This window comes from Bidens hawaiensis, unplaced genomic scaffold, assembly GCF_021521415.1.
Source record: "Bidens hawaiensis isolate Kalapana, Puna unplaced genomic scaffold, B.hawaiensis_p1.1 tig00037716_1, whole genome shotgun sequence".
Taxonomy (NCBI): Eukaryota; Viridiplantae; Streptophyta; class Magnoliopsida; order Asterales; family Asteraceae; genus Bidens; species Bidens hawaiensis.
In genome coordinates, this window is record NW_027496604.1 from 128421 (window position 1) to 139432 (window position 11012).

Sequence of the window (11012 nt, forward strand, 5' to 3'; positions counted from 1 at the left end):
TGATTACATAGGTCTCGCCGCCTTATAATTGCGACCTTATGAACAGGTTTGATTCCTTGCTTCCTTCTTTTATTCACCTTCGATCAGTAACTTCCTTTCTGTGATTGGAAACTTACTGCGATCAGTTTCTTGGCCGCTTTTGCCTTTGATTGGAAACTACTGTCGCAATCAAGACTTGTTGCCGATCTAAAACACGAGCTTGGATTGTCAGGCTTTGGTACCACTTGTTAAACCTTAGACGAGTGAATCAAGAACACCAAACACGATATTGCACAAAAGGTTTATGCGACGCTTTTTATTAATAATAAACAAGAACGAAATTGATACTACTAACTAAAAATAAAACTTTTGATGTGTTTATATAACACCTACAATTCTAATCCTTCTCAAATTATGAAACATAATCAAACTAGACTTCTCATTTATTTAATAATAAATAAAAGATAACTATGGCACCAAGTTATTCAATTTGTTCCATGAGCTTAGATCTCCACCAAACCGCCCCTCGAGATCTTCCATACCACCCTTATACTTTTCGTATTAACTATTCGGGTCCTTCAAGTTGGTATTGCTCCAAGTTATACAACAAAATCTTACAACAAAATGTGACCACCTTTGGAATTTCATACAACTCGTATGATGTGGTGCGTAGAGTTGATTTGACATCATACGACCAGTGGTGTACACTATTGGGAAGTCCTAAACACCACTAACACTATTAGTGGTAAAATGCTCACCATTAATCGAGCAGGAGGAGGATGAAGATCAATGAACATCTTGGCGATCTCGAGAATGGTAGCTTCCCTTACAGAAGGAGCATCACTGGTCGGATTCTCATAGGTAGCCACAAACGCCTGTTGCCAGAAAACTGAGGTAATCCAATCCGACGGCTATTATGTAGATATCCCACATATGCTCCACAACCTTCTCTCATTTCCCAATCTCCTGCACAAATAATAATGATGAGATCAAGTACTGATTATTGGAAAGTACAGTAAGATGGAATTATTATTATTATATAAATAGAAGCAAGAGTAGTACGTACAAGGACCTCAAGATGGTGGTGAATAGGGGTGATGATGTTGTCGTCGGATAAAAGGTTGCTGTAAGGTCCCGAACCCCGAGAGCCCCACAGTTAGTATTCATACAAAATACTTATTAAAATAATTAAAACTTGAAAACGGTTTCTTCCATTAAAACAAGCATCTTAGAGTGTAAATTCAGCGGAAAACATAAATAGTGAAGTAAGTTCCCTAAAACCCGGGAATTTTGCCCAAAACCAATTTTTAAACATAATTCATAAAACCATTTAAAATAAAATTGTTCAAATTACATTCTTCCATCCACGTATGCCCTTCACCGTCCAAGTAGCTTCGTGCACGTCTAAGCGATAAGGCATCCTCTTCCTAAACTGAAACTCACACTAACATGCACACAAAGTCAGCTTCAGCTGAGTGAGTTCAAGTTTTAAGTAGATAATATCAGTAGTAACAATTATGATAGTCATACCAAAAGTTTAAAAAAAAATAAAAGAGTGCATCCATTAAATCATCATTACCGAAAACTAAACATTCTCATACATACATATACAAAATGTATATATAAACATCCTTTCAAGTACATCCCTATATATATAACCATATATATATATATATATATATATATATATATATATATATATATATATATATATATATATATATATATATAACATCCACGTATAACTTCAGGGTCGAGCAAACGTAAAACCCAAACACGTAACATCAACGCATGCAAACACAAAGTAGGCATACGCAACATCAGTAGTCGAAACGACTACAACATCGCCAAATATAGGCCAAGCAATAATGTGTATATATATATATATATATATATATATATATATAACATCCCAAGGCCTACCATATACTAGCAAGCCTATATAAAATCATTTAAAACATTTCATCAAGTAAGAAAACACTTAGGTGTGCATGCTAGCCCAAAATTTAAAAAGAGTTAAAAGGGGGCATCATGAACTCACCTGAAATCAATCGAACACATGCAACGAGCTATGAAATCCCTAAGTGCACAATCACAAGTAAGGGCCTTTAAATTATACGCAACGCGTTACTAAACTAGACCGTAAGAACACTCTTGCCTAATGGGCTGTTCAAGCCCAACACTTTGGCCCAAGGCCCAACAACTTAGCCCAAGGCCCAACACTTGGCCCAAGGCCCAACAACTTGGCCCAAGGTAATCAAATCGAGTCAAATACGCGCATAATAAACCTTAAAACCATTTGTTAAATGAATCAGCCCCAAATGGACCAAATTCCCATTTTAATCTTTTCATTCATCATGATTATGTCACCCGAGTTGATAGGGTTGACGGTTCCTTTTTAGAACTCTCAATTTAACATTTAAACGAAAATTCGCGCACCGCCGACTCGATTGACGAAGCACCAACCAAAACAGCCCCGAGCATCAAAAAACTAATTTTTCCACAGCCCTTAAACCCCCCTAGGGCTGTACAAACTGATTCGGTCGGTCATCCGATCAATTAACGCATCAAACTCAACAATTGGCAATCCTACACCTGGTAAACCCTAGTTTTCGAACTAAAATCGATTGACCGACCTAAACACCTCCAATGGCTACGAAATTTTAATATGATGCAAATGCCAAGCCTGGGAATCTTTCTACACCGGAAACTCTAATTTTTATCCACGGGAAGTGGGTCAATTACACCTTGGCCGAACATCTGTCCAACGAAAAGTTTCGGCAAAATTGAGCATCAAAACGATTAGGGGTGAACAAAAAGAGTGTTGGGAATCATAGTACATACCTTGAACTACTTCTGGGAGCTTGGAATCGATCAAAAAGTCGAAGCAGAAGGGGGGGGGGGGGGCTGGTCTTCTTGGCCGATCGCAGCTGCAGCTGCTACTAGGGTTTAGTTTTTTTTAATAGGTTATATTATAAAATATTTTCATTCTAGCCCCTGGAATTTAATAATAATGCAACTTGGAAGAAATGTTAAGTGATTAGACGTACTGGGAGGACGTAAAGGCTTCTGAGAAACGTCGGATAAATCCCGAGAATTATACATACTCTACAATCTTTAATTCTTGAAACCGGAATTAACGGGCGTTACAGTTGCCGACGGGGAGTGACAGTGCCTGTGAGCATTAACCAGAAGGCTAAGAGGATAATGAGGAAGAGGGCCCAGAACTTGTAGCGGAATATGGTGGAATCTATTTTGTTGATATGGATTATTACTATTGGTGATGCTGACGATATGGGGAGGGTGATGTCATCATCCTTCATTTGATTGGAGTGAATTGATAGATTTGGGGTTTGGGGATGGAGAGGCACCGACAATGTGTGTTATTGGAGGAAAGTTTTGGGATCGCATTAGCCAGCTAAGGAAACTCTTGGATTGAGAGCTTGGCTGATTTTAAGTTTTTTTCTTTTTTCTTTTTCTTATTTTTTTTATGTATAGCTCGAACTCAGCTAGTTTATTACTAACTAATTAATTTATAGAAAAATCCAAAAGAGTTTGTAAAAACGCTAAATGTATTCTCATACAAGACTCGAGTTTGGCCTTGCTAACTAAATGAGTTAATTCGAGCTCGGCTTGGGCTCGATAAATCTTGGCTCATTTCTAATTCTTTTTATCGAATCAATCTCGAGTAGCACAGAACTGACTCGGCTCGTAATCACCATCAAAATTGATTAATTGTTGCTATTAAAGGTGAACAGGTAAAGAGAATATCGTATACTCACTTTACAGGAGCAAATATCACTCAATTTATTATTTTAGTGTTGCCAACTAGCTTATTGACTCGTGTACGATACGGGTGGAAATATAGAAATCGTCAAGTAAACACATATATAATTTCAAACTACAAGTTATTGTTAATATATATTTTGAGAGAGAAACATGTGTTGGGTCATATGGAATGATTGAAATCTTATCAACCTCCCTAATATATTCTAAGTATGGACTCCGAGCAAGCTAGTGCACTTCGAGCATGGAAAATGCTTGGTCAAGCAAGATATTTTATCCGAGCAAGATATTCTTCAAGAAATCTTTTAAGTGTCAAGTTCGATCAAACTACACTTCATCGTGCAAGGTTAGTTCTTATGTCAACTATGGTTTACTACTGAGCAAATTCGGATATAACTTTTCTTAAACTGAGTTCACGAGCAACTTAGTGGGTCGAGCACAATTTGGAATAAAGAAGAATCTCAAAGCATGATGGTAGGGAGTTTGTATTCTAAGTGTTACTCCCAGCACGCTTCATCCTCGAGCAAGTCTATAGTTCCTGAGTAAACTTAGAATGTTCAAATAATCCTAAGTGAAGGTTGAAGAGATCCAAGCAAGAACTTGCTTGCTTGTAGTAGCATATCTAAGCAAAGTTTGGTGTGCTTGCGAAGATGAAGCTTGCTTAAGAGGAATACTTAAACTCTTCAAATATTCTAAGTATTGGTCTACTTGAAGTAAAGTCCCAAACACACCCGAAGATTACAAGGTCTGAGGAGACATACTTGTAATGAAGAATTATGCTCGAAGACCTGTTTACACTTATGCTCTATTTTATTATGTTTTGTATTAGCTAATGATTAGGGGTTTCTAGAAGTGTAAGACCATGAAAATACCTCATCCAAATTTGGGCTAAAAATGTCAATTCTGAAAGTTAGAGTGTCAAAAATGAAAAATATGATTTTAATATTTCTTCGCATAACACGAAGCTGACACTAAAACTAATTCGCGCTACGCAAAGTAGCTGGAACAGAAACCTAGGTAAAAGAATTTCGCTCCACGTGAAACCATGTTAAGTAATCTGATACACGTGTCCAACCACGTGTCAACACACGATACAATTATACAAGCTACGTGTCCTGACATGTCCGAAGACTGCTTCGCGTGTAACATCTCGAGAATACCCTACTTAAGTTTAAGCTAAAAATGCCAAATCTGAAACTTAGAGGGAACAAAATGAAGTTTTTGATTTTCTAGTCCCATCGCGCTACGTGATGGGTAGGCTATGTTGATCATCGCGCTACGCGCTGTATTGTCCCAAAAATCAAGAAAAAGGGGCGTCACGATACGCGATGAGCCCTGGAACAAGACCATCACGCTACGCGATGGAGTTGTATGAATCACCAGACACGTGTCGCGATGAGGAGACACGTGGAAGACGCTAGGGCTAAGTCAGCATGCCATGCGTCATTCCTTGACATCGCGCTACGTGATGCCTCAATAGAAGGGACCATCGCGCTACGTAATGGTTCCCAAAATTAGTTATAAAAGGGGAGGAGTACGGCACATTCATCTCACACCAAAATCACCCAAATTCTTACACATAGTTAGTCTCGATTTGCATGCCGGTCTCGTGGAACATGCCAAGCTCCGAAGCTCTGACAGTTTAAGCTCTAGAACACTAAATAGAGTAGAAGTGTTGCCGATCAATAATAGGCAACTAACTCCACAAACCTGTGTAAGTTAGGGTTCTGCCTAAATATTATTTTATTATTATATTATATGGCTTAGACCATAGTCAGGGGTATAGCCCAAACCTTGATCATAATTATATTTACAAAAGCTTTATACATGCAAGGATTATAGCTAAAATAATGTTTCTTCATAATTAAGAAACATATGTTTTTACATACAAGAGGATATTGTCATAAATAGTTTCTTCACAATTAAGAAACATTATATGCAAGAGATATAGTTTTCTTCACGACTAAGAAACGTAAGATTTTACACACTAGGGCTATAGTCATTTAATGTTTCTTCTTTATCAGTAGATGTTTCTTCATGAAGAAGAAACTCAACACATGATTTGTAAATAAATGAAAAGACTACGAGTCTAAATACTTTATTCAAATAAATGATCAGTCAAGGTTTAAAGCTATCAAAACCAGACTAAAGGTCTGTAGCTGGATCAAGAGATGATTCGGGTTTTATACAAACTTATTTTGTTATAGATAAATCATCATTCATTCACAAAGGTTTTCAAACAAGATCGCCATATCATTCAGAAAAGACAATAACAATCACAGGTGAATAAATTAAACCTTTTTCAGTCAGTAAATAAGATAAACGGGTTGTTTATCTTAAACAGTCAGTTAAATTTTATATGAGATTACGTGATCTCTAAATTTTAAGGATTACGTGATCCGTAAGTCACAACGTAGATAATAAAAATAACTCAGACCGAGTACACATGTGTCTGGATCCAAACATAACTGCCTAGTCTTTCAATCAAGGCTACGTGATCACAGGCTAAACAGTCATAACGAAAGTTCTCCAATGGGCATCAGTTCCCGGAGAACCATAATTGTGTGTGTATGCCAGTGGCACAAGTTCCCAGAAATAAAAGACGTTTCTGCTGAGTTTGTTCCAAAACTATCTTGTTAGTCAAAGATTTATAAATGTTTTTAGAGTCAACGGTTCACCAGCATATCGTTGACGTATTTTTCCCCACATTTCAGGAAAACAAGTATAGCGCAGATAGCAAGGAATTAGAGTCACTCTTGAAGTTAGATGCTCACAGATGGAGATGGCTCGGTTTTAAATAAATAGATAAAATATTGTAAACAAGGATAAACAAGGTTTGTAAATAATACTTGGACATTTATTATCCAAGAGATTTTCAAAATAAAATAATATTTTATTATAATCAAAGACTTCCGCTAATAACCCGCAACTCTGATATATTTTCAAAAACAGGTACCAACTACGGGTGTCACGTCTAGGCCCTAAGTCGAGGTGTGACATCGCGCGACGCGAATGACTAAGGTTTGTCCTTTGCGCAACTCGAAGAAGCCAAAATCGAGTATAAGATTTCCGAAACACCTTCTTCTACACACACTTAGCCTAGAAGTTCATGCCATAAGATTTCCGACGTTTCGGCAGCTTATTTTCAAGAGGTTTACGCAAGAAACGAGGTTCCGAAGCCTTGTAAATGACCAACCATCTCATGTAGTGAAGTCCTACCAACGAGTTTCTGATCTTTACTTGTTCTCATTCTCGAGTAATCACTTAAGGTAGGAATTATGCTTAAGTTACTTTATTACATAGTTATTAGAACCTAGTTAAGAGTATAGTAGTTAACCGTAAATGCTTTCCAGATAATGTTTTTAATAAAGTAATGACATTACTTTCAAAAGAAGTAATGTTATCAAAACTATATATTTTGTCGAGCATGTAGTAACTGGAAGGGGGATATCATTAGTAGATGTTTCTTGCCTATAGTAAGTAATTCATACAAATCCCAATCAACCGTGGGACACATTTACTTTCCTGGAGAAACTTGCCAACATGATATAACCTATTAGGCCAAAGCATGTTATACCAAATGTTATATGTAGGTTATTTTTATAAACGACTATAACTCTACTAACTTTATATCAGACCTAATATCCGCTGATTAATCAAGAAACACCATCAAGATATTTATGCAAACCTATTACAAATAAAGGTTAACAGCATACTGGTTTCCAAACGACACCGAACTGACAATCATAGGTGAATATGTTAAACGTTTTACACACTGAAAAGTTTTTACTCTTGTAGTAAACAGGTTGTTTATTGCAAAGAGTCTGACAACTGTTTGCATGCGACTACTTATCTCTAAAATTTTTATAATACAAAATAGATAATAAAAAGCAACTTTACCAAATACACGTGTCTGGATCTATACATAATTGCGCAATTGGTATATAAAACCAAGTCAGCTATAAACGATTATCCAACTAGGGTCGCATAGCTCAGAGAATGTTGTCTCCAAACAGGGGCTATGTAACTTTGGGAACGCTTGAATTGTGTACGTAGGGTGGTGATAAAAATCCTGGGAATGATAGGTGTTCCTGCTGAGATTGTTAAACAGAAAACTATGTTTGTGTTTAACGACTGTTATAAATTATTTTATAGAGTCAATGTTCACCAGCTCATCGCTGACGTATTTTTCCCAACCTTTTGCAGGTAATTAAGTACAGATAGCAATAGACAAAGATTAGGAGTCATGGAGATAGAAGGTCACTACACAAGATGACTCATTTTTAAATATAATCTTTGTAATAATATAATAACAATATTTTGTAATCGAATAATCGGATATTTAATTCCCAAGAATATTTTCAATGTAAATTAATATTTAATAAAAGTCTTCCGCTAAAATGAACCCGCAACTCAGAAATATTTTCAAAACAGGTACCAACTCTGTGTCACGCTCCTAGGCCTTGGACCAGGGTGTGACAGGTTGGTATCAGAGCCATTCGTTTCAACGAATCAGGTATTAATATGTTAGTACCTAAGCTATAGAAATTTATTTGATAAGTAGGGATAATCAAAGATTGGTAGTCTACCTATCTCTAAGTATAAATCTGTGCAGATGTCTTATACAAACTACTAGGGGAAAAGACGCCGGTTAGCAAGACGCTCTAAACCTGCACCTAAACAAGAGCCATCTGATATGGCTAGCAACATCTGTTATTTCGGTCGCAATCAATCGATTGATCCGATAAATCTAGTTGATCCGATAAATCCGATAGATCCTTATTTAACTTACGGAAGTCAACCGATTTACATTCCTGGTAGTCCACAAATGTGGATAGAAATATCTATCAATACTTCTGAGAGCATTTCGCAATATTTTCCAGCTTAAATTCCGACCTACCATCCTTGTGATGAAGTGGAGGACCAGAGAAAGATCAAGCAAGAAATTAGTACAGATTCATAGCACTCTTACCAAGGTAAGTGGCACTTCGGGTCCCCACCGCCTAATTATCAAAATCCGTATATATCAGCAGGACCGAGTCATCGACCTAAAATGAGGGTTACCATGCCCCAGGAAAGAATACCATTTCAGATGCCGAACAGATTTCCAACTGAACCAGAAGAAGAAGAGGAAAAAGAGGAATAAAATGAAGTTCCTTATTTCCCACCATATCAAGGTTCCATACCAACGATCTCTAAGCAAGCGAATGAAATTCAGGAGGAAGCCTGACTGGTAGAAGAATTCTACACAACCAACATTCCTAATAAGGAAATGCAAGCGAATGCGGTGATGGATGAATTAAGAAATGAACGAATTGAGAAAAAAAAATATGCGATAAAATTATAAAGAAATGTGCCAAGATGAAAAATCTTGTTAAAAAGTGGACTAGGGACTAGACAATAATGTTGTTAGACAATGTTTTATTTTCAAGCCTCTGTAATGAATATGATGTGATTTAAATAAAGGCAACATGTGTACTGTGTTTTGAACCTATTTATTTATTTCAATCATAGAATTTCTGGAGAAAAAAATCAAGAAAGCCAAGGGAGTCAAATCAATAAACAAATAGAGACTCCTGAAAACAACAAAGCCATACCTGAAGAGTATGTTGGTGGAATCCGTGAAATGATTAAAGAAGCGGTGACACCACTGATTAAAATGATATAAGATAACACCGCTACTTCAAAAAGTATCGCTAGATCGACCAAACGTGTGAAACTGAGCCATAGTATTTCTGTCTATTCAAAGAAAGAGACTAAAGTTATAAAAGAAATAAAAGAAAAGAAAGATGATAGGTATGAAAGTTCAACTGCCGACCATGAACCGAGTAAAGTCAAAAGAATAAAAGTGGACAAGGGTTGTACTTTGAAGGATTTCCAAGTGTATAAGCCGAAAGAATTTTAATGGTGATAAGGGAGCAATAGTCACTCTTCGATGATTAGAGGAGATGGAATCTATTGTCATAATAAGCAAGTGCACGGAGAAAGAAAGTATCCAGTATACTTCCCAGATGTTCAAAGGGGAAGCCCTGGAGTGGTGGAACACATTGATTGATGTTAAGGGAAGAAACAATCTGTATAATCTTGAATGGAAAACTTTTAAAGAACTGATCAAGCAGAGTTCTGTCCGGCACACGAGATTGGCCAGATCCAAATGAAACTATGGAATCACAAAGTGATTGGAACAAATCTCAAGGAATACAATATAAAATTCTTGAGTACTGCAGACAGGTACCTCACTTGGTTACCCCCGAGTATAACATGGTTACCCGATACATCTATTGGTTACCTAAGGAAATTCGCGATCATGTACGTCCACACATGCCATCGATGACTGATCTGCGATAGAACTCGCTGGGTACCTCATGGAAAGTATGATTAGAAATCATGATGAAGAGAGAAAGAATGCTAGTGAGAGGAAACAAGAAGGAGATGGGAGAAAGAAGTTTGATAAGGGAAAAGAAGGGTCGGTTGTGTTTACTCGACCAATGTGTAAGGATTGTGGGAAGAAACATGAAGGGAAATGTTTGAGGCCAACTATCAAAACCGATGTTCGCAAGTACGATCCATTTGCAACTTGCAATTTCTGTAAACGACTTGGCCATAAGGAGGATGATTGTAGGAAGAAGACGATAGTTTGTTTTGGTTGCGGTGAAAGAGGACACTTTAATGCTGAATGTACTAAAAAAACAACGACTGGTGGCGCTAGTGGAAGTGGTGCCAAGAACGGTGGAAGAAAGGGGAACGCCCGTTCTTTTATGCTTAACACATAGAAAGCAGGAGAATTACAAGACATGATTACTGGTACGTTTACTATCAATAACATTTATGCTAGAGTCTTGTTTTATTCAGGAGCTAATCAAAGTTTTATAGATTATAAGTTTTGTACTCTATTAAACGAACCTCTAGCTAAAATCGATAACCATTATGAAGTAGAAACCGCTAACGGAAACTTAATCAAAATATTCGAAGTTTTAGGTAGTTACATTTCCTTAGCTGGGTACGATATACCAGTACAAATGTTATTCATGGAGTTAGCAGGCTTTAATGTAATCCTAGGAATGGATTGGTGTGACATTTGAGCCAAAACAAGGTACGCCTCAGTACGTATTTACCGATTAAGCAAATAAACGCCTTTTGCGTAACAAACGAACGATTAACCGAACGGGTTGGGTTATGACCCATATATCTCGGGGGGACATCTATAAGTGATATACGATCTATACAAGCTAAAATATTAGAAATAT